Genomic DNA, 12,658 nt, shown 5'->3' with positions numbered 1-12,658 from the left:
TGCTTGTTTAGGAGGAACGTATATACTGTATTTTGTGAGTTGAACATTCTGAAAACAATTTATGTATTTTTCAATGAGCCAAGTATTATTTCAAATGGAATTTCAAATAGTTTACTATTATTTTATCAGAAGTTCAATTTCTTATTATTCTTACTCGTTTCGATCCTTACATTACATTTTACATTATGATCTTTAGTAATTAATAGATTTTAATCATCTAATATTTTCCATTTAACACTTTTCTTCTCATAATGAAATAGATGAGAATCATCCAGAGGGTCAAAAATTTAGATTCGAATACGAAGAATATAACATCAGGTTTTGTATTGGATAATTCGAAATGTAAAATTCATTTTTAGAAGACTATAACAAAATTTGTTACAAGTAGTTTCCAAGTATTTTTACACAAAATATTGATACTGTAACACTCCGACAAGCAGTAGTATGAAATTCATTTTTGTCATTTACCTAAGTACTGACGGTGTTGAGGCTATTAGATGTATGAACAGAGGAACGCGTGGATAAATTGTAAAGTAGAAAATATATTTTAATACAGAAGTGTAGTACCAATAGGAACATAATTTGAGCTGGTCCCGATCCGCGCGCTAGCAGTGTTACCCTATGACTGAAAGCCCCGAAGTCATCGTCGCCTGTCTACTGTCTATGGTCTGCCTTCGTCTCAGTCTATTGTCTATGCGCTGTCGATGGCTTCAGTGTTTGAGAAAATTAAAAAGACCAGATGTAGTTTTCTTAGAAGTGGTGACAATTTCAACAGACGGAAATATCAGTGTTTCTAATTATGCAGGATCATTTTCATAATTGAAATATTTGATGGTTTTAGATCTAAAAAGTCATCCACTAGTTTCATGTTTCATAAAGGAAACTCTAATGCGGGAAGTTCATAAGAAAATTGTTATTTCTGTCTCTTTATGACTCACCTCAATTAGTTTAACATCGCCTTGACACCGTAGATTCGAACCTTCCGAACTCGTCAGATTAGATTCACCGGTAGCCATTTGTTCTGATCTATTCCCCTGAATCACGTTACTAATTAACTGACCGGTTTGCTATCGAAATAGTTGAGTAATCGGCGAACCAGCTAATTAACTAGCCAACTAAACAACCAATCAGCTAACCAGCCAGGTAGTCATGTAGGCGATCAATCATACAGACAGAAAATAAAAAGCGATGTCCATGTGAAATATAACGCATAGAGAGCCTTGATAGATACGTTATGAATCCTAATAATTGTCACCATCACGTTTTCCATATTTACTTTGTTGACCATATGTGTTGAATTATGATATTACACGTTCAAAATAGTGAAATTACTTCAAAGCAAATGTATAATTTCGTAATTATTTCATAGGATTCTCAGTGGAGGAATATAGTAAAATAATTTAAATTATTATTAATACCCGTGACATATTGATTTTGAATTGAGAAGTAAATTGTTTGATCTATAATTTATAGTATGATTAAATGATAAATTAATAATTACCAAATAATTATTTAACATTTAATAAATTCGTTTAACAGAATAAATTAAATTATTACTGATATTTGTAGCATCGATTCTAAATTAAAAAAGGAAATATTTGAGCTGTATCATATTTCTCACGCCAAAATTAAATTATTAATTTGTCCTTTTTTACGAAACATCCATAAAATGGATGAAAATAACAGTATTGTTACTCCATCGATTTCATTACAGGTGTAATTAAACATAATAATAACACAATTAAAACAAGTAACCAGAGAATAACAGATAACGAAATGAAAAATAAAAACTGTTTGTAACATTACTCATGGAACATTGGAGAATATAATGAGACCAGAAAAGATTGCTGATACGTGTATATTTCAGTGGAAGATATAATAGAACGTTGAATGAAAAATCTCCAATTTCTGTTGAAAGACGATTCTAACAACAGTACATGTAATAAAATGGGAAAGCATAGATTTTAATAACAAAGTAAATGTAACGTACTTGTTTTAACTGCAATATTTAGCAAGAAAGTAAAGCTTTAAAAATATGCTGCAAAAATTATTTGGTACGAAGAATATTATCTGGGTATATAATAAAATTTGTGTTCATATTAAACGTACACTAATACATAAATGCAAATTTTCATAAAATTATAAACTAACGCAAAAATAATGAAAAGTTACACGAATTGGAATATTGATTTTCCTACGTTCCTGTCTTCACTATGCGATAATCCAACATTTCGATGAAAACGATAGGTATTCTAACCATTTGGAATTTTATCCGGCGGAACTTTTCCCGAATTCCTAACGTTGCTGCTGTCAATGTGTAGAAGGTGGTTTGCTACATAGTCGCTAAGGAAGCGAATCGTTAGTCGTCCTATTTCCATAACCTGAACCAGCGTTGCCTAGAGCCTGTAAAAATAGAATGGTAGATGTGGTTGCGCACAGGGCCGTATATGCCACGTGAGAAACGATCGGTTGCGTGGCACATCTACTCACAATGAACTCATTCCGGACGTAGTGACGTCTCCGACAGTTCAGTGGAGATGTCATTTAGACATTTGCAAATTAATAATGTGGCGCGTTCCTTTGAATATACTGAACTGAGGATATACTGAGTGCCCGTGAGAATTAAGTGATATATAGATTGAAAGTTGATATGATATTTTTCCACATGAAACAATGTTTTATGATACGTTTATTTAACCAGCAAATATTTTGTGTAATTACCAGATTGAAAGTAATGAATGTTACTCTTGTGAAATATATGAATCTGAAACTGATGTGATATTTTCACATATAAAATATGTCTATGGTATGTGTATTTAATTAGTTATTTTTTTGTAGTCATCAGATTGTAAGATATAAAATATTTATCTGAATACTGCACATTTTTTATTTGGATTCTGTCAGGAGTTTGACTAGACTATTTCTATATGGTTTATATAATAATAATATTTTTTTTTTTTTTTTTTTTTTTGTTTGAGGTAGAAGTTGGAAGTTCTTCAATACTCTATTTACAGTGGTATAATAAATATAAAATTTGAATTACTCTTCGTAACGAATTGAGATATGATCATTCTGCATAAATAACGTCAATGCAGTTTCATTGGCTGTTATAAAGCGAAAATAAATGTATTTAACTTGTACCAATGCAAAAATATCTTCACTAATTGATCAAGTAATAAATTACTTTATAATGTTTGATATACATTTGTATCACATATACATATAATGACAAGCAACACCATAAACTGATAGCTGATTTCATAGATGCTATATTTATACTTCAAAATTTAGCTCAATACTATTCATACAGTTTGAAATTTTTCCCGAAGGAATTTAAAAGTGAGCAACACTTTCAAAGGAATACGTGTAACAATAATCTATTATTTCAGAATTCGAAAATTGCGATATTTGCATTCACTGCCGGCGATAATTCGTCTTCGCAACCGGTGGTATATAGTATCTATTTTGCCGCAAATGATACGTTGCACAGTGATCACTCCGTTCGATGAATTATTACTTTTTTCATTTTTAAATGGAATTGCCTTCGTTATAAAAATAACTCGCCGTCGTTCTGCCAATGGTAATAAACAAATAACGATTTTCGCAGGTGCTCATGAATAATTCCACGGTTTCTGTTAAGGTGCCTTTGACAGAGAACCTAGAAAGCATTTCCGCGTTCTTCTCACCGCAACTGTATTTTCTATTGGATATACGTGACTTAATGCCGGTAGTAGTTACTTGTCACGAGATACATTGAACTTTCCGAAAAAAATCACTGTGACGTAAGTTATCGTAACTTCGTTCATAACGATACACCCATCAGCGGAATGTATTGTCTCTTCGCTCTCTGCATTTGGGTTATTCAGATATTTCCTGCAGTTCTTGTCGTCTCACCTTGTCTAAGTTATTCGGATAATCAAAGTTGTATAAACACAAGCTGTTCGGAGATTTTAATCCTTTTAGTCTAAAAATTCTTGAATCGGACGACAACAATTCTATTACTCGTACATTATGATTGGAGAAAAGATCTATTCTCTGGTCGATGCTTCGTCTTTGGCATAAAGTTTGTACGATGTAAAGTATTTTAAAGTTATACAATTTAACTTAAACTGTAGTGAAACATCGATGATCTACAGATACCTATAAAGTAGTACATATTAATTGTGTATCATTTCTTTCTTTAAAATCATAGTTGGAGAGTTAGAGAATTTTTGTCGAGTAAACTAAGAATGTTTGAATCAAGGAGATAGTCTGTCTACGACTGAACTTTCCTATAATAAACATTTCGTTCTTGATATTCTCGTGCAGCGTATAATTCTTGTACTTTTTATATCATCATTGCATATTTCTGTTTACGCATTTCCACTTTAATGCACGATCATAAAGTTGCTTCGTCGTCTGATATGAATTTACTGATCTTTTCGAAATATTTCAATCCTCTGCGGCTGATACGCGTATCCACTAATTAAAAATTATCTGTTTCTGCCCTCTTTTATTCGTGTAATTCGAATTTTTATAAAATTCTATTAAAAATCGTTCGGTCTCGTGGTATCGTATAAGTACATTCTTTAATAGCTATCTGGCTGGTTTAATCCCGGACAAGGAAAAGTTGATACAGAAACAAATCTGAATCGAGTCTTCATTACGACAGAATCTTTAAGGCACTTATATAAAACCGCTTAGGAACCTGTCCACGTTGGTAATGATTCGAAAAGCCGAGATTTAATAAGACGTTGCAGAAAATTGTGTATCGCCGGTGATATCAGGACGTGGGATTATTAATGCTCGTCAAGGCACGCATAATTAGAACGAAAGCTTTGATAACGCTTTAATTGGAATTCTAATTGCGGGGACGACTAAATGGGAGCGTGAACGTACGAGCTGAACGTTCTCGTTTCTGATGACGACATCGAGTCTATTTCACGCGGTGCCGTGAGGCAAGAAATCACGGGGGAGAAACGAATCCGTGCTATATCTCTATGAGATATACGTTATCTAGATCGATATATAGTGTACGCCTTCATTTTGATTCTATTTTAATACGTGAAATATAATGCTTAGATAGTTGTTAACTATAAAATACTCGAAGCGACGCCTTAACGACCACGATTTCCCTCTTAAAAATTCTCTTTATTGGTTATTTATTAAGAGGCAAGTAGCAACAAGATAGTGTTCGCTTCTTCGCACTATTTCTACAGTGTATGTTCAAAGATCTTGGTCGTGAATTGTGTTCAATACTCGGATGAGAATCTAGCAAAAGATGTGCAATAAAACGGTGGATTACATTTTATTTTTCCTTTTGTTTCATTTTATAATACTCTGATTGCTACTGTGCCCTTATACGGCTAACTTTTTTAGATATCGTTGATTGATGATATTCTGAAATATTTCTAAAGGAGTTTATTTATAAGAAAAAGTTCTTTGTAAGAAGGGAACATGAATCGGAGAGGAAATAACTTTCGTCAGCTACCATTCTACAATCCAATGTTTTCTTATGTTGTGAACTTTCTGAGGCTATGAAATCGGTTTATGACTATCCATCGACTTATGGATATTTTATAAGAAAGTAGGCTCATGTTATTACTACAAATATAAAATATTCATTTAAGTCATGAAGGACTTAACGACACTTAAGTCGTGTCAACACACATCTATCTTGAAATTTTTGGATATTAATAAACAGATAAAGAAATAAATTATTGTTTAATAATTTTTCATATTTATCAGCAATGGTGTATTTACACGTTTTCTATTTACATGAAACATAAATTACATATTTATACGGTCATCAATTAAAACATATTATGTATTTCATACAGCCGCTCTTCAAGACAGTTTCGAATTAACCATTAAGGTAGTTAGATTATTTTATAATCGTCAGCTAGTGACAGGAGGAGAAGTCACCAAACCATCCTTTAGTTTCTCGAATGTAGCTGGAATTATCCTGGTGTAGTCTAGACGAAATTAACACAGGTAGGTGCTCTTGGTTGATCAGCCTGGTGGAAGCGTACTGTTCGCATGATTTATGGAGTACTAATTAACGCGCGCAGCGTATCTCGATACAGTGGATCTGCGCGTTTTTGTGTATGCGTCGACGATGAAAGGTTCGTTTGCCGTTCTATATGTTGCCAACGGAGTTTTCGAGGAGCACTGTACGATGAAACACGACGTTACATGTTGTTCTTCCCATCTGACTCTTGTTTTATCGCGGCTTGTTAATTTCTTCGCACGTTAAACGCGTTTCAACGATGGTATGTGTGATTAATACCAGAAGTGATGAGTGTGCGACTTTACTTGCACGCTGTGTATAGCTCTTTGTTCTTGTTCGTTTGATGAGCGTTATTTTTTATTTCCGCTTATCTACTACGATCTTGAATAGCTCGCCTTTTTTTTTTTCATCCAATGAGCACGGAATCGAATTTTATCGTGAACAATTGAAATGTTGAAATGGTAAACGACTTAAATGTGAAAAAAATTTTTTTTTTGTAATATAAAAAGAAATTTCACGGTGAAAAGATGAAAATGGGTATATGCGTACTAGAACAATCTATTTTAGTTTTTAGTTGCATAACAGCGTCCAGAATATGCTAATTCAAGTATTATACCCGTTTTTGATAACTTTCGTGCATGAAGATGTGTTCTTAATCAATTTGACTAACGAATTTTATTAATTACAAATTACACTATTGAAATATAGAATTTAATCTGTAATAAACGCGGTGATGGAAACTAATATCTTATTTCTGATACCATTTTTAATTAACTTAATTGTCAACTGTATTTTTCCATTTGAATCCAACAGTGAATCAGAGATTAAATTATTTTAGATTTCCTTTTAATTTAATCAAAGCTCAGGAACATTTTGATTTATGATTAATGAAATGCTTATTATTTCAAGAATTACAAAATGTTAAATTTTTATATTTATTTCAATTCAGATATATGATATTTTTAATTACGCTTCTTGTTCGTAGCTTTATTAATATCTGGAAGAATTCTTCTTGGCGTTCTTGTATATACGACACAAACCATACAATTTAATTATCATTAAAATGATTATAAGGATTTACCCTTTCTTTGTGTACCAGTTTACGAGTGAATAGAATCACGTTTTGTTAGTCGTTTTGCCTTTTTAGCACGTTGCTAGCATTGGCCTAGGTAACTTCGCCAGCGTACATTAATCTTCATAACTTTAACTCTTTCTAAGTAAACTGAATAGAGCTTTAATTCATTACACAAGGAAAAAATGTTGGGAGCTTGAAAAGATGATGCATGAATAGAAAATAAATTTTTTCCAGGTAACGTTGAACAGTTTCCTTTGAAAATTTTTTATCATTAACTTGTGCTGCACGCGCTTACAGATCATTTATGCAATTATTTACTTAATATCCGTAAAAGTTTTTCGCTTCTTGTATCAAGCGTTCAGCTAAAATTTTGAAATAGCCGTGTAAAATATTTCCCCTGTCTTTTAGCTGCATAAATGCGACAATAATGATTGCAATAACAGTAATCACACATTTCTGTGTACTGGTACGATGGAAAATGGCATACTGAAGAGGATTACGTAGCCAAATTTCAATGCAAAATTCATGGTACTGGAAATTTCCACCGGTTATGAACTCGTAACACGAAAAATTTCAGTAGCTTAACGACGTCAGTTCGTTTATTTATTTAATTTTTTTTACTACATGAATTACAATCTTTAATGGAGGAAATAATTGTTTCATTAAAATCATTTTATTAAAAGCAATTATTTTTATGATAAAAACGACGTTAAAGCCGCATGGCTGTTCCATTTTCTGAAAATTTATAAACTTTTTAAATTTATTCCTTCATTTATAAAAATACTGTGCAATTTTTGTTTATTTTCATTTTATTTTTGTCTTTTTAAACGTTTTTTAAAAAAACTGTGTGGAAGTTTTTTCACGTAGATTAAGATAGTACATACATTTTTCATCCCTTTGTATTTCCATTGTTCATTTTGCTTTAGCAAATTAAAGTTTTGAAATATACCATTTTCTACACTCGGACACACTGTTAAATTTAAAGATTATTTATTGCCTGATAGTTTACATTTTTATTGTAATTTTTTGTAAATATATGTATACGCGTAATAAACAAATATGTATAAATACCCGGATAAAAATATTCTTATCCTAAGTGCTGAAATTTTTAATATGCATTTAATGCACGCGTTTTTCAAAATAACGTAGATTTTAAGATATGCATAACATTTAATCAAATGAAAAGAAACAGGTCGAATGTAGGATTTGAAGAACGACCTAAATTTCGAATGCAAAGTTTTCCAGTTAATTCACGCTATTTTAATTCGTCGTTTTAATTTTCTATTTGACAGTTGTTGAAAATAAAAGAAAAATGTCAACTTAAACTGTAATGACATGAAATTACATTCTCTTCGTGGATAACGATCCTCTGCAGTTAATCCTATATTTGTACGACATATTTTATCCAACTTCGACGACAATATACATAAAACCAAACAATTGAATATCACGAAAATTATTTTGAAAAAGAAAATTTATTGAAATTTCGAAAATGAAGGAAATTTTAAGAATTTCTGTATCCTACAAGTAACACTTCTCGTTTTTTCAGTTAACATAGAATGATATATTTAATGAGTTTTAATTTCTCGTTTGAAATATTCTTGAAGAACTGCGAATGTAGGTAAAATCGTGAAAAAGCTAATAAGTACAATCTGTAAAATTTTTTGCAACTTCTGCTATTTGGTTTTCATTTAAGAAACTGATCCGTAAATCGCATTTCCATTTGATATGTTTAATTTGCGTAAGAAAAAATTATGTCCCTTTTAAATTTTAATTAAAACTGCTGATTTATATATACATATATATTCACATCTCTGATATAAAATGAAGACTTAAAATTTAACGATAGCCAGAATATCATATCACTGCAATAGATTTGCAACTCTTATAATAAACTTTCAGAAGATGACTGTTGTTGATTGTAGTAACACAATACCAATATAATGATATAATAAATATGCAAGTAAATATGTAGATATGTAAGTGAATCACGATAGTACAATGTTAAAAAAGTAGCATAAAATTTATAGTTATGTAACTTTTAATTAAATTCTGTTTATTCCATGGGAAAATTCCAGGGCTTTTAAATCGTTTAAAATAAAAAATAAATTTCTTTTTATTTTTACGTATGCATTAATAGTTGATAAATTCGTTCGTTAATATAATTCCAAAAATTTTTTTTTAAATATTTTGAAGGACTTATAACGGAAACTGTTTCACGCCTACGAAGTTATAGTTCCAACTATTTGAAAAATTGATAGTCAGCAGACGAGAGATCGGATAAGCACAGGAAATATGGTAATATTTGAAAATTCAATTGATCCATTTTCCTTTTTTTCTTTTTTGTAGAATATACAATTCTCTGTGCAATATAGACCGAAAAATCGATTCATCTTTTGTAAAGTATGCATTCCTTTGTGCATTTTACGTAGGCGAACAGTTGATTTGCTTTTTGCATGGAACGCGATCCTCTATGCATTATGCAACAATTTTATACAATATCACGTAGCAGCATTCACATGTTTCTATTTATTAATGCCGCACGCAATTTTATTAGTCCCTCGTAAATCAATTCACTATATTGAAAATACCTATTTGCAGCAATTAGTTTCAAATGCAGCGTGCAACATAAAATCGATCGAACATTTGTAACTTTCCACGCGAAATCATCGTATTTTACTATTTTTTGTTATATAAATTTCACTATTTTTACTGATAAAAATTCTACGTACGTTCAGTGTTTTAATATTTTCCGTGAAGCATATTATTGACACCGTTTGTATTTTCGGAATCTTCCGGAAATATTTCAATTCGACATAATTTGTTTTTCATTCGTCTTTTTCGTATTTCCTTAACTGTATGATCCTTTAGTAATGGATCATTGCTATCATATAATCATGCACGTCACGCATATTTATTTATTTTTTTTTTTTTTTTCATGTTCCATATCCATAACGTCTGTTTCAGCAATTGAACCAGCTTTATTGTTAGAACTCTCTTGTCGGTCGCTTTACGGCCATTATCAAATTGCTTTCGTCGATGATCATAGTTGCACCATTACCTTTAAACTAAATCTGAAATGGCGAAATAGCGACAGCTTTCGGTTAGAATTATTTTATGGTAATCATTCTACGTTAATACTATCATATCTGGTTTTTATATGCATTTTCAAGAAAAGGCTGATATAATCGAATTTCAGTAGCGAGCGCTGTCTTTAAAAAGAAACAAAAGAGAAACATTTAACAAAAATGAAGCATATTTCGACACATGAATACAGAACTCTATTGACACATAATTACAAAGTTGTTGGATTAATTTTTTTCAAAAATTTATGCATAACAGCTGTCAGTTCGCAGAACAGGCCTTTTGTTGTTAAATATTACATAGATTATTGGTCATGCATAGAAAAGAAACACGAGTCATATGTTTTGATTGATTTGATGAGTCTGTGTTTAAAATGTTTAATACAACTCTGCAATCTGGTTCTTGTATTAAAGAAGAGCTGTCCAATTAGAACATAAAATTCTGTACACCCGTTATTTTGATCAAAACGTATCAAACAAATACGTATTAAACATATCAAAACGTAGTAAACAAAATAATGTTAATTGAAATTCATAGGAAAATTATCTGTCGATAACAGTATTGTATAAAGAGATTTTTTAAATGATATTTTGACCAGTCAAAACATTATTTGAAATACTTGAGCTTCATCTCAGAAGCGTTAATTCTTATTTAACGTTTCCATTTAAATATGTTTACCTATGAATTCATTGGTATCAATATTTATTTGCATGTATAAAATATTGACTATTACAATTTTGCATTAGGAAGAACTTAAATTTTGAGACAAGATTCAAATTCTAAACAAACTTCTTAGATTCAACGTTGAGCCAGAATTTCTTATCTAATTCACTAACAATTTTTTAAATAGGATTAAGTTATGATATTATAGTATACAAATAAAATATTAATTCCTATAAGTAGTATCTGCGAACTTTTATTGTATATTTCAGATAGTTATCTTGCTCAAGTTCAAAATTCTAATCGGTTAATCGCTGCTGTAATGATTTAGATCAATTATCGCGTTTTGTATGAAATCACCAAATAGGGTAATACTTATAAAGGAATGTGGACTTAATAACTGTCTTCCACATATCTATTATAGCGTCTACTATCAACTAGAGAGTCGTATTATACTCATGTAATTTACAAATGAATTGACCTCATAGGTTAGATGGGATAGATAAACTTTGTTAGGGTCAATGTCTCTAGCAGAGTTATTAGCGGTGCTCACGTGTACAACGCATTCATAGCGACAGTAATCAAACATACTACACTTTGTACGGATGTGGATCCCGTGCTGCAAATCACGAACAGTACGTGAAAGTCAGTTCCTACTGTGTCCAGAATCAAAATTCATCTACTTTCGTCGAAACAAGCAAAGAGAGACATTCGTCGCATCAGGTTCACCATAACTGCTACACGTATTCCGCAACAGAAACCAGAGACAAACAGAGCAGTGATAAATAACGACACCATAATGGATATGAGATTCTCACTGACCAACATTCCGCTCTCCAGCTTTCTGACATTATCATACAATGTTACCGAAATTCTTTCTCGGTTTCTCCATGCGGAAAAGATCATTCTCAATTATTTTGGATTGCACTCTGACAATGCTACATATTTCATTCAGTAACTCGGTAAAATTGCAAGATAATTCCGTGTGATAAATATAACCGTTAGTTTCATTAATAAATTGAATCATTTAATACAAGATGGGAAAGAATATTAAAATGCAACGATTAAAGTTGCCCTGTTAAAAATAGGGATTGTTTTCTATGTTACTTTGATTTTTATAGTATTCCTTGTGTCTATTTAATGATTGTTCTCTTAATGATTGTTTTAAAGTCAATGTTTCTCATAGCATCACTCGAAAAATACATAAATTTATCAAGCCTTCTGGATTTTCTTAGATCTGTTCGCTGGGTTAACAGTTAAATAATATTTGTGTGATTTTCAATGAAATCATAAGCTTTAAATTGCTTTATTATTAAATAACAAATTAAATGTCAAAATAACCTATGGAAGCTGACTAAATTTTTCAACCTTCACAAGTTAATAGACCAGAACTCCTCTTCAGCGTAATAATTCGACCGTTCAAAATGAAAAGGGCAGAGCTGAAATACTTGCATCGTACTACAGCAACTTACACAATACTATCCTCGGCTTTCTGTAACCCTTTCTTCATCGTACAAATTAACGTAACCATCTACGGGCTCCTTAACGAGCATTTCCCTCACAACCCACCAGTTAACCCTACTAAACTAACTTTCCCGCAGAGGTATCAGGAATAATCAGGAAACTCTGTAACAATAAAGCGCCCGGTATGTGCCCAACATCTTAATTAAAAGAACTATAATCTAGAAAAGCAATAGTTTAGCTAACGTATATTAGAATACTACTGCAGAACTGCGTTGGTTTGCACACAAGCTTTGATTCGATGAAAAATAAAATAATACAAGAGTGACTACATTAATATATAACTTTCAAAAATTTATTATTAGACTGCGATTGTTTATACTTCACAA

At 31.4% G+C, this 12,658-nt stretch overlaps 1 protein-coding gene across 10 annotated transcripts in view; it reads left to right on the top strand.

The window, feature by feature from the left end:
• Nucleotides 1-12,658, top strand: part of Atg16 (Autophagy-related 16) — a 238,607-nt gene that overhangs the window by 67,909 nt on the left and 158,040 nt on the right. The window lies entirely within an intron of this gene.

The sequence above is a fragment of the Bombus fervidus genome, chromosome 5 (genome assembly GCF_041682495.2).
Source record: "Bombus fervidus isolate BK054 chromosome 5, iyBomFerv1, whole genome shotgun sequence".
Taxonomy (NCBI): Eukaryota; Metazoa; Arthropoda; class Insecta; order Hymenoptera; family Apidae; genus Bombus; species Bombus fervidus.
This window is presented reverse-complemented; position numbering and strand designations above follow the sequence as displayed.